The following is a 13,904-nucleotide window of genomic DNA, read 5'->3' as shown; positions in this document are numbered from 1 at the left end:
TGCCCGGTCCTGTATCTATCCCTCCTCCACTCCCTGAGATGCCCAGACAGACATGCAAGTGACGCCCTAACAAACGTCATGATGGCTGAAGTTCAGGCACTCGGTAGGCTACTGGAAGAAAAATAAGAATAGATATCTGGACAGTCTTTAATTATAACTTGACAGAAAATAAAACACAATGCACCGCAATAACCGGCGAGAAACCTTGTGGCTTCAAAATAGGTGGGAAGAACACAACAAGAGGCACCTGAAAGCGCACAATACAACCCTGCAATTTATGCCAAGGTAAATTAGCTAGTAACTGTCAATGATAATTAGCTAATGTTAACTAGTTATTAGAATATATTAGCCAACGTTAAGTTAACTTCAAAGGGGCAGTCGAGTGTATAGGTTGTGTCAGCTTGGATAACTAGCTAGTCATTTTCGATTGAAACCTCCCGTTTGGCTTGGCAAATGAGTTCCAAAACGTTTAGCTAGCTAACGTTAGCTAACTATGAGGTAGCATAGCTAAGTTATACTAGCTATCGAAAGCTAGCTAAGTTATACTAGCTATCTAGCCTGGATGCCAGACGAACTTAGCCACGCCCACAAATTATTTGGTCGGGAAGTTCGGTCTGGTGTCGCTCCGTTGGGGAGAAATTATCTCCTCACAAAAATCTGTGAGGAGATATAGACCAATCAAATTGTCAGGGCGGGCTTTATACGATGATGGACAGATGATCAACCCTAACGTAATCAACCACATCACCAAAGAGCTTTTGGGGTGAATTCGTTTTCAACAAACATGGCTGCCGTTGGAGAGCTGAAATGTGGAAATTCGAGTCTGTTTTAGAAGACATTGACAGCACATTCATTTTGAAAGAGGAACAGAGAAACGCGATCAAGGCATTTGTCGATCGAAAAGATGTTTTTGCCGTCCTTCCTACGGGATCCGGTAAAAGTTTAATGTATCAGCTGGCCCCATGGTCTACGTTATGGTCATACTACGTTGCTCTGATTGGTTGTAGGCCTATCCAATTGAGCGAAGAGGCCTTTTTTTTCCTAGTTCGGTTGAAACACGCCCCATAATCACAGCCCAACGGAGCGGTCTCAGACTCATATTCTGATTAGAATTATGAGTATGACATCGTCAGGCTACTAGCTATCGATAACTAGCTAGTAAACGCATTGCAGAATGGACTATAGGACAGGCCACGCATGACGTTAATCAAGAAAAAATAAATGAATATGTGATTTGTTTACATATCCTTGTCTATTTATGCGATTGTTATTATCATTGGCACTACTTTCAACTCTCAAACTATCCGTCTAGCTAAATATGTTGGTTTTCAGATTGCACAGCAATTCATATGGAGGATATGTGGTTGATTTAACTAAGGCCAGGTAGGCATAGTAGTTGTATTGTGTTATCACATCATTTGAATCTTCAAAATCTAGACTTGATATTCTCTTATATTTTAATAATAATACTGTTAATTAAGTATTGCCTTAAAATTATTATTTACATTGAATTCATTGGAATTCAGCTGTAGGCATATACTAGGAGATCTGTATCTTAGAGACTAATTGCATCCACAGTTTAAGTACTGCAAGCTTGACTATTATGCAGTTGTAGACACTACACAAGGGGTCCCCGGGCCTGAGAAGGGAAGGAAAGGAGTTTAATGTGGCTATAAGATGGACTTTTAAATGTGACTAAAACTAGACTAAAATGTAATGAGACTTCGTCGACTAAAACTAGACTAAAATGTTCTGAGTTTTCGTCGACGAAAACTAGACTAAAACTAAGGAGGATAAAAATGACTAAAAGTGACTAAAACTAATATGCATTTTCGTCTAAAGACTAAGACTAAGACTAAATCGAAAATAGCTGCCAAAATTAACACTGGTCCTGACATGTCTTTGGGGTGGGGATACGGTTTGCTCCTCAGTCAGAGTGACAATCTAGAGTAAGGGGAGGCCCCAGCGCCTCTCCTGTGACAAGGGGAGAGTAGGGGTGTGTGTGTGTGTGTGTGTGTGTGTGTGTGTGTGTGTGTGTGTGAGATGGCATCTGTTTGTACGTTTGAATAATATGTATCTTTTTCTGTCTCTTTTTCCAAGCCTCTCTCTTTCTCTGCATATGTATGGTGTGAGTAAACTCTAACACTCTCTCTTTCACACACACACACACACTCACACACACACACACACACACTCACCTGTTAAAGAGATTATCACTTGAATTTGCAGCCTCATGGCAAATCTACATGTAGCTACACTATAAGATTCATGTGTGATAACTGCTTTCTCTCAAACACTCACACACACACACACACAGACACACAAGCACACAAACACACACACACACACACACTCAGACACACATGCACACTCACGAACACACACAAACACACGCACGCAGCCACGCACACACACTTAGACACACACACACACACACAAACACACACACACACACGCACTCACACAAACACACACACTCAGACACACATGCACACTCACAAACACACACCAACACACACACGCACACACTCACTCACACACACACACACATGCATGCACACACGCACGCACACACACTCACACACACACACACACTCACACACACACACACACACGCACGCACACACACTCACGCACTCTCTCACACACACACACAGAGACACACAAACACACACACACTCTCACACAAACACACACACACACTCAGACAAACATGCACACTCACAAACACACACAAACACACGCACGCACGCACGCACAGACACACACACACACACCACACACACACACACACACACACACACACACACACACACACACACACACACAGAGAGACAGGATTTAGCACTTGTTTACATCAGAAACAATCAGTTCACCTCCATGGCAACGGAAATAAATGAACAGACCTGTTGTTTACATTCATATGCATGACAGAGAGAACTTCAACTGGGTTCACACACACACACACACTCACACACACACACACACACACACACTCACACACACACTCACACACACTCACACACACACACACATCCACACACACACACACACACACACACACACACACACACACACACACACACACTCACTCACAAACACACAACCACACTCACAACCACACACACCCACACACTCACACACACCCACACACTCACTCACACACAAACTCACACACACACCCACACACTCACTCACTCACACACACACTCACACACACACCCACACACAAACACACACACACACACACACACACCCACACACACACACACACACACACACACATACACACACACACACACACACACACACACCCCTCTACACACACACACACACACACACACACTCACACACTCACACACACACACACACATCCACACAAACACACTCACACACACTCACACACACACTCACTCACAAACACACAACCACACTCACACACACACTCACACACACACAACCACACACACACACACACCCTCACCCACACACAACCACACTCACACACACACACACACACACACACACACTCACACACACACACACACCCTCACCCACACACACACTCACACACACACAACCACACTCACAAACACTTTCACCCGCATACACACACACTCTCACACTCACTCGCACACGCACACGCACACGCACACACATACACACACACACCATGAATATTTAGCACTCACAATGAGCCAATTGGTTAAACACAGCCATCAAGTGCACAAACACATGATTGCTTACAGTTTTTTCCAATCATTTTCACTCTTGTCTCAATACCATGAACACTTTTCCCAAACACTTCACACAGTGGGCTTTACAGACACACAAAAACACCACCAAAACACAACTCCTGCTGCCGTAACTTTAGCACTTGTTCTCTCTCAGAGTACAATGACCTAAAAACACTGACAGCTTGAAGCATTGCCAATTGCATATAAAACATGTTGCTGTGTCCTCCAGTTTGGCATAGATTACTGTAGTGTTGCATTGCAAAAAAGAGAAAAAACACACACAGACGAACACTTCTGTGGACTACAGTAAGTATTGTAATATAACAGTTAACAGATCATTCTAAAATGCTGCAATATGTTTCATTACAGCCATATGCTAAAATTGCACGTGTTACTGCACTATATAGGTTTACTACAGCACAACAAAAAGACATGAATATGCTACGAATATACTAAGGTACAGTCTACCAAAGTACTGTAATACCACTAGAAGTCTGCTGTAGCCCTGATGCTGATCCATTCTGTCCTCTGTATCTCACTGTTGAGTAAATCAGTACTGTAGATACCATAATTGAGTGGGTACATTTACTGTAGTTGCATTCTTCAATCACTGTCTTTCACTGATAGCCTATGACTTACATATAGAGCAGTACTGTAATAGTAGAAACAGCTCTTCAGGAACAGCTAAATCTATGTTTGCCTTCTGTAGAGATGGTAAGAAGTCTGCAAGCCAAAAAAACGAAATAATCTAAATAAACTTTCTGCTAAAATAAGAATACTTTGTCTTATTCAATCATATAACTTCATTTGTCTGTCCAAATACAGTTTTTCTCGATTGCTTACACACATTTAGCGAATCATGAGTCAACTTAATCTAATGCTCACATCTTCTTTGCACAGCAAGAGTCTTCTCTGGCGAATTGGTTAACTATTTCTAATTGCTTTCACACAAATTTCTTTGAGTTTTAACACACTTTTCAAAACAGTTAACACACTTCTCAGAGAAAGACACGAAACCTAATTGAATAACCATGTCAACACATTGCAGACACTTAGTAGCAGCCTACTGAAACTGCTCTCTATATTCTAAATATCGTCAGCACCTGTGTGAACTCTCTGTGCACAACTAATCAAGTAGTTCTCAACCTCTAAAAGAGGTCAATAGATTGAAGTTGATACCAAGCATGGATTGAGGAGGCCGCCACCAACAACGTCATCAAGGACTAGGACGAGGACAAGGAAGAGGCCGTGGTAGAGGTAGAGGGGCTCCTGTCAGGGGACGTGGCGTTCGTGTAAGATGCTCTAATGAAATTAGGGCAACAGTCATTGATCACGTAGTCAATCGTGACCTCTCCTTGAGAGAAGCTGGCCAAAGGGTTCAGCCAATCCTGAGCCGTCATACTGTGGCATCAATTGTTTGTATGTTCTGCAATGACAATGACACTTTGCTGGCCTTTGCAGTCAATTTACTCTACTGTGTTTCACTGTATTTGCACTCTTGGCAACAACCATTTCTATACTTTTGTAAAGTGTGTCGCCACAATACAATGCAGTACTGTAGTTTAATTACAGTTTTTCTCGATTGCTTTGGCACATTTTTCCAATCACTGTTAACTTTTTCAAAACAGCTCACACTGTAACTTCATAACAGAAGATGAAATAACCAAAACACAATTTGACGTTTGCAGAATGACACCACCTTCTCAAAACTTATCACACACCCATCAAAACCAAACATTTCCATCAAAACCTACAATTTGTGCTCAATTGAAAATGTATGTTTTCTCATTTATTTACAGTTTTTCTCGATTGATTACATTCAAAAACTGGAACTTATGGCACAATGACCACAACCTGTAACTCATGTGCCAACTCCCTAAACCAATTCTGCTAAACTATAACCACAGACACAGATTTCAATTGTTAACCACACTTTCTTCAAAACACAACACACAATTATCTGCTTTAGACACAAATTTCAATTGTTAACCGCACTTTCTTCAAAACACTAAACACCATCCTCTCTACTTTGCACACTTCATCAATGCCAAAACCTCCTTGTGTTCAGACAGAACACACTGCTATTCAATTGGCAAAACTTCCATTTCCAAGGCTGTTGTGCAATTTGAAATCAAAGCTTTAGCAATATGATGGCCACAGGTTAGCTCCTGGTTTGGAGAACAATTGATGGCAACATTGAAGTGAGAGGTGATCAGAAAGGCAGAGGAGTGAGAGTAAGAGGAGGAGGAGGAGGAGGAGGAGGAAGAGGATGAAGAGAAAGAGCAAGAAGGAGAGCCATTACTGTATCTCTGATGAGATTCGGGCCACTGTGGTCAACCATGTGGTCAACCATGGTTTGACCATGCAGGAGAGGGTTCAACCAAATATAACAAATATATATATGGACATTCAGAAGAGGGAATAGGTAAGAAACACTACTATGACAGGAAAACACTAGTTTGAATGCCTTATCAGGAGCATAGTATTCTTGTATTTTCCATTGTACTGTATCTGTAAAATTACGTAAACAAATACAAAGTGCAACCATTGATGACCAAGACTAATTCCTAAACATCAATACAGTGAGCCTAGCCACAGTGGACTGTGTTATAAGGCGGAACACCTTGAGAATAAAGCAGGTGTACAGGGTGCCTTTTGTCAGAAACTCCGACAGTCAAACAGTTATGCTATGACTATGACAACTGATTGCGTCCTATCAGTACTGACACATTACTGTACTGTATTGCAATCCAATCCAATGTTACAGTTTTTCTCGATTGCTTACACACATGAAGCATGCCTCGTTTTCTCAAAACTCTAAACACAAATCCCTAAACCACTCACACAAAATGCAACAACATTCACAACACTGTGTAGGTCTATTTCTGATACAACATTGTCAATATTGTCTTGAGCTAGAACAGGATGCAGTAGTTTTTTGTCCTTTTTTATTTTACATTTTTCTTTCTTTTTTTTGTTGACTGTACTGGCCTATATCCTATTGTTTGTTCTGTGCAAATCATTTACACATTCAGTTGTGTTTGCTGTGATGTATAGGCTACAGCACTTTTGGAAAAAATAAAGAAATATTTGAGTTGTTACTGTATATTTGTGTGTTGTTTTATATTTGAGTAAAAACATTATACAGTTATATTTTACTACAGGAGTAAGCGTACAGTAACACTGAACATGAAAAGGCATAATGCTCCTGATACAGTTTTTCTCGATTGATTACATTCAAAAACTGGAACTTATGGCACAATGACCACAACCTGTAACTCATGTGCCAACTCCCTAACTCAGTTCTGCTAAACTATAAGCACAGTTATCTGCTTTAGACACAAATTTCAATTGTTAACCACACTTTCTTCAAAACACTAAACACCATCCTCTCTACTTTGCACACTTCATCAATGCCAAAACCTCCTTGTGTTCAGACAGAACACACTGCTATTCAATTGGCAAAACTTCCATTTCCAAGGCTGTTGTGCAATTTGAAATCAAAGCTTTAGCAATATGATGGCCACAGGTTAGCTCCTGGTTTGGAGAACAATTGATGTCAACATTGAAGTGAGAGGTGATCAGAAAGGCAAAGGATTTAGAGGAAGAGGAGGAGGAGGAGGAGGAAGAGGAGGAAGAGAAAGAGCAAGAAGGAGAGCCATTATCTCTGATGAGATTCGGGCCACTGTGGTCAACCATGTGGTCAACCATGGTTGACCATGCAGGAGGCTGGCCAGAGGGTTCAACCAAATATAAGCCGCTTCTCAGTTGCATCCATTCTCTGGACATTCAGAAGAGGGAATAGGTAAGAAACACTACTATGATAGGAAAACACTAGTTTGAATGCCTTATCAGGGGCATATTATTCTTGTATTTTCCATTGTACTGTATCTGTAAAATTACGTAAACAAATACAAAGTGCAACCATTGATGACCAAGACATATTCCTAAACATCAATACAGTGAGCCTAGCCACAGTGGACTCTGTTCTAAGGCGGAACACCTTGAGAATAAAGCAGGTGTACAGGGTGCCTTTTGTCAGAAACTCCGACAGTCAAACAGTTATGCTATGACTATGTGCAAGTAAGTCATATACATTTTCACAATTGATTGCGTCCTATCAGCACTGACACATTACTGTACTGTATTGTAATCCAATCCAATGTTACAGTTTTTCTCGATTGCTTACACACATGAAGCATGCCTCGTTTTCTCAAAACTCTAAACACAAATCCCTAAACCACTCACACAAAACGCAACAACATTCACAACACTATGTGGGTCTATTTCTGATATAACATTGTCAATATTGTCTTGAGCTAGAACAGGATGCAGTAGTTTTTTGTCCTTTTTTATTTTACATTTTTCTTTCTTTTTTGTTGTTGACTGTACTGGCCTATATCCTATTGTTTGTTCTGTGCAAATCATTTACACATTCAGTTGTGTTTGCTGTGATGTATAGGCTACAGCACTTTTGGAAAAAATAAAGAAATATTTTAGTTGTTACTGTATATTTGTGTGTAGTTTTATATTTGCGTAAAAACATTATACAGTTATATTTTACTACAGGAGTAAGCGTACAGTAACATAATGCTCCTGATAAGGCCTTCATACTGGTGTTTTCCCATTTCATAGTAGTGTTTTCCATTGAGCACATCAGTGTTCAATCGATGCTTAGAATGTCTACTCATATAATGGGCTGTGTTTGTCATTAGAAAACAAAGTACCCTTTTGAGGTGACATAACACTGTTTTGAAAGCAAAGTTGCCTTTTGCAGGAGATATAAAGGGTTTTGCATTTTGTGTGAGTGGTTTTGGGATTTGTGTTTAGAGTTTGGAGAAAACGAGGCATGCTTTCAAAAAATGTGTGTTAGCAATCGAGAAAAACTGTAAGGCCTTCATACTGGTGTTTTCCCATTTCATAGTAGTGTTTTCCATTGAGCACATCAGTGTTCAATCGATGCTTAGAATGTCTACTCATATAATGAGCTGTGTTTGTCATTTGAAAACAAAATACCCTTTTGAGGTGACAAAACATTGTTTTGAAAGCAAAGTTGCATTTTGCAGGAGATTTAAAGGGTTTTGCATTTTGTGTGAGTGGTTTTGGGATTTGTGTTTAGAGTTTGGAGAAAACGAGGCATGCTTTCAAAAAATGTGTGTTAGCAATCGATAAAAACTGTAACAATGGATAACAAAATTTAAACTACAGCTATCAATATCAACCCCTGAAACAATCACTTCAACTTTTGTGCAACACCCTCACCGTATTGACTATTTTACCACTGACAACATACTACAATTTGGGTTTTGTACTGCGCACTCTTGACAATATACTGTCAGAAAGTATTTGAAATCTGATAATTTGTATACATAAAATATTGTAGTTCTGTTTTTGTATTGCTAAATACTGTAAAAGATATTCTAAACAAGGACCTGTCAACACCATTGATTTTACATTTGTTCTACTGTGTACAAAATGGCAAAGATTCTGACACAAAATTATTTATTGCAGTCATTTTTCCACATTAGATTGGATACTGTAAGAAGTCAAAATTACAGGTTTCAATATACAGTAAAAAGGTCAAATCTGTTCAAATCTGTGTTTCATTTTGACTTCTTACAGTATCCAATCTAATGTGGAAAAATGACTGCAATAAATATTTTTGTGTCAGAATCTTTGCCATTTTGTACACAGTAGAACAAATGTAAATCAATGGTGTTGACAGGTCTTACTGTAGTTTAGAGTACGAAAACAGAACTACAATATTGTACTGCATACAAATTTTCAGATTTCAAATACTTTCTGACAGTTAGTTAGAGTTAGATTAGTTAGAGTGCTCAGTACAAAACCCAAATTGTAGTATGTTGTCAGTGGTAAAATAGTCAATACGGTGAGGGTGTTGCACAAAAGTTGAAGTGATGGTTTCAGAGGTTGATATTGATAGCTTCTAGTTTGAATTTTGTTATCCATTGTTAAATAAATGAGAAAACATAAATTTTCAATTGAGCACAAATTGTAGGTTTTGATGGAAATGTTTGGTTTTGATAGGTGTGTGATAGGTTTTCAGAAGGTGGTGTCATTCTGCAAACATCATATAGTGTTTTGGTCATTTAATCTTCTGTTAAGGGCTGTGTGTGAGCTGTTTTGAAAAAGTAAACAGTGAATGGAAAAATGTGCCAAAGCAATCGAGAAAAACTGTAAAGCATCTTTCCATCTACAGTGATCTAAATTACTGCAAGTAAGGTTTTTAACTGAAAGTTAACTGTTTTGAACAGAGTATCTAAAAATCGGCAAAAAGTGTTTTGCTGGTAGTGAACATTGACTGGGACAGGTATCCATGAATTTCAGAAGAAGTGGTCATTGACTGCATTTGTATCTAAGCATAGGGGCAAGTATTCACAGTTTGGTTCACATGGTCTACTGGTATGCTCGATGTGTTAAGTGTTTTGGGAATGTGTACATGGTATTGAGACAAGAGTGAAAATGATTGGAAAAAACTGTAATTTTAGACACACACACACTCACACACAGACACACATACAGAAAGACAGACACACACACACACGCACACACACACACACACACACACACACACACACACAGGTTTAAGCACTATAGAAATACAGCAGGTGAGAACTCTCACACACACATACTCACACACACACACACACACACACACACACACACACACACACCAAGCAGGTTTAAGCACTATAGAAATACAGCAGGTGAGAACTCTCACACACACACACACACACAGACACACATACAGAAAGACAGACACACACACACACACACGCACACACACACACACACACACACACACACACAGGTTTAAGCATTATAGAAATACAGCAGGTGAGAACTCTCACACACACATACTCACACACACACACACACACACACACACACACACACACACAGGTTTAAGCACTATAGAAATGCAGCAGGTGAGAAAAATGTCCACAAAAGTGGACATGGTATTGAGACAAGTGTGTAAATGATCTATGCGTGTGTGTGTGTGTGTGTGTTAGAGTGTGTGTATCTATGTATGTGTGTGTGTTAGAGTGTGTGTGTGTGTGTGTGGAAGAGTGTGTGTATATATGTGTGTGACATGGTATTGAGACAAGTGTGTAAATGATTGTAAATGAACTGTAATAAGGTCGAATCACTGTGATTGGCTAATAAAGAATGACTTCATTGCCACACCCACTAATTACTCAACCCATTTATGCGCTTTGTGGAAATTGAAATGAATGCAATTAGCAAATAAAGGGTTTGTGTGTGTGTGTATGTGTGTGTGTGACGGACCGAGCCTCGGGTTACCGTCTATCCGTGGGTATGGCCAAAGGCTCAGAGTCAGAGTAAAGTTTTTCAGCTTTTTTTGGTTTATTACTTTTCAAAAGTTCAAGAACCCATAAGTCATTCACAAACTTCATCACTTCAATTCCATAAGACATTCACAAAATTCACAAAACGAACAGAATTCTGCTAAGCCTCTAAATGACTAGAGGACAACCATCAGCAGTTCCCACAGATGCACATACCTTACCAACTCTCCCCCTCAAGACAGAACAAACCCACATATATAGAAAGGTGGTCAGCACCATATAAAAAGGAGGGGTATACACAATAATCAATTAGTGTTTCAGTGCACAATATAAACCCTGAAACACCCACACAGTGTTCACAATGTGCTAAATATATAATTAGAATAATATCTATCTAATACATCCTAATCGCTGGCCTGTAAAAAAAAGACATTGTACTGAAGTGGTTTGGCCAAACCATTTCTCTTGTCCCAACCGCCACAACAGGGAATCACCACCCTGATTAAGGTAGGAACCGTATATAAGTTCCCACTGGTTCCGGTGGCGCTTCTTAGCCGTTGCACCAACAATCAAACACGAGCACCCAAACAGCTGGCAATCCACTCCACGAGCAGAGATGGGCAGTATTTCAATTACTTGTATCTGAAATACATATTTCAACTGCTTTGAGTATTTTGTAATTTGTATTTGATAGGGCCGATAAAAAATCTAACGTAATTTGTATCAAAATACTTTAGAGTAGAGTAATTTTGTATTTAAAATACTCAAAATACTTTCTCCATTGTTAAGGCAGAAGGAGATTTTTTTTCTGTCAGATTCTACCACTAGACCATCTGATCTGCCTTTGAATGTCATTGTCGAATCAGGCAACAGTCAGGCAAAAGTGGTGCTTCAAATGACCCCGCCCCTTTTTGGGGCGAAATGGAAATCGCCCAGATCTCTCTCATTGACTCTCACGTTAAATCCATTTTTTTCACAAAACAGGGCTGTGTTCGAAAACTTAGCTGTCTTGATCCTTGTCAATTTATCTTCATTAGTACGCCGACTTAAAGGAGGTTCTTTCAAAGAGAGAATCGAGTTGTTGCACCGAACTTTAGCCATCTTGACAGAATGTGGCTGTGGCTATTACGGCACACTTTACAAAGTACTCTGCAATACAGTGCACTGCAATACAGTGCACTTACATATGTAGTTTGTTCTGTCGCTGATTAGTGTTGTCTCAAATGGAACACTGAGAGACACAAATGTGGGAGCCTTTAACCCGTAAATCTGTGCTCCGGCCAACTGGAAATTTGGCGAAAAACAAAGATGGCGGACCAAAACTCTGCTGACAGCCGTGTTTTGTATACAAATGTACATCTTTTAGCGTTTTCTCGCTTAGATTTTTTAAAAGTTACAGAGAAATAGACACTGTACTATCAGATAACACAGTTATTGTAACCAGCAATAATGGTTGAAGTGATTTGCGAAGCGTCAGTCAGCCAACTTTCCAAACTGAAAAGCTTCCGAAAGGGCTCCTCCTCTTCCGCTACGTAGCCGAGATGGCGCCCGTTTAGAGTGAGTAGTGTCCATTATTTCACACTGCATTTTTTGACCGTTTGCAGTGCGCCAAACCTAGGTACTTTCAGTGCCCTGAATTCTGCTGGTTCTGTCAGTGTGAACGCCCTAAGCACTGAAAGTCAGTGTTTGAAGTGTGCAAGTGTGCGGTAATAGACACGGCCTGTGACTTGATCAAAGCCGTATGACGTCCTTATACACAATTACGTATGACAAAAGCATGGTGGGGCAAGCCCTCCCGGAAGCCATAGAGATTGCATTGAGATCCCTGTTTTGTGAAAACATGAGTCACACAGCTGCTGCCTGCAAATATATATATATACATAATCAATCAAGTTGTTGTCTTTTAATAGCTTTGCTTAGTTACACTGATATTCTGTGACTGTTTTTCCTATTTGTGGGGTTCCCCAGAGCTTTTTGTACATTATATAGCCCAAACCTGAATGCTCAGCTATACCAAACTGTGAGAAAACGGAAAATCCAGAAAAAGTATTTCCTATATTTTAAATATAAAATACATGTATTGTATTTTGTTACATTTTCTGGCACCAGTATTTTGTATTTTATTTTGATACATTTATTTGAGGGGTATTTTGTATTTTGTATCAAAATACATTTTGATGTATTTTTGCCCATCTCTGTCCACGAGTCTCTCGGTTTACTCAATACATGTAGGAAACCACGATTGTTGTCCTAGCCTCCTTTCCGTATGTATCTTCCATGTATGTGTGTGTGTGAGAGGAAGAGAGAGAATGGGAGACATAGTTGCGTCTGTATATCCGTGTGTGTGTGTGTGTGTGTGCGCACGATTGTATGCAAGTGCAATGTGTGTTAGCGGTTGTGGATCCAGGTAGATGTGCGGTTGCATTGGGACCGTCACAGTGTGTGTGTGCGTGTGCGTGTGCGTGTGCGTGTGCGTGTGCGTGTGCGTGTGCGTGTGCGTGTGCGTGTGTGTGTGCGTGTACGTCTAGTCTCACTCAGTTCCCAAGGTAAGGTACCCTACATTACTCTGGTGCCCCTGTGAGGCTGGTACCTATTGTGTCTACATTACAGTTTTTATCGATTGCTAACACACATTTTTTGAAAGCATGCCTCGTTTCCTCAAAACTCTAAACACAAATCCCAAAACCACTCACACAAAATGCAAAACCCTTTATACATCCTGCAAAAGGCAACTTTGCCTTCAAAACAGTGTTATGTCACCTCAAAAGGGTACTTTGTTTTCTAATGACAAACACAGCCCATTATATGAGTAGACATTCTAAGCATCGATTGAACA

Source organism: Clupea harengus, chromosome 1 (assembly GCF_900700415.2).
Source record: "Clupea harengus chromosome 1, Ch_v2.0.2, whole genome shotgun sequence".
Taxonomy (NCBI): Eukaryota; Metazoa; Chordata; class Actinopteri; order Clupeiformes; family Clupeidae; genus Clupea; species Clupea harengus.
The sequence above is the reverse complement of the archived record's forward strand: the minus strand, read 5'-3'. Positions refer to the sequence as shown.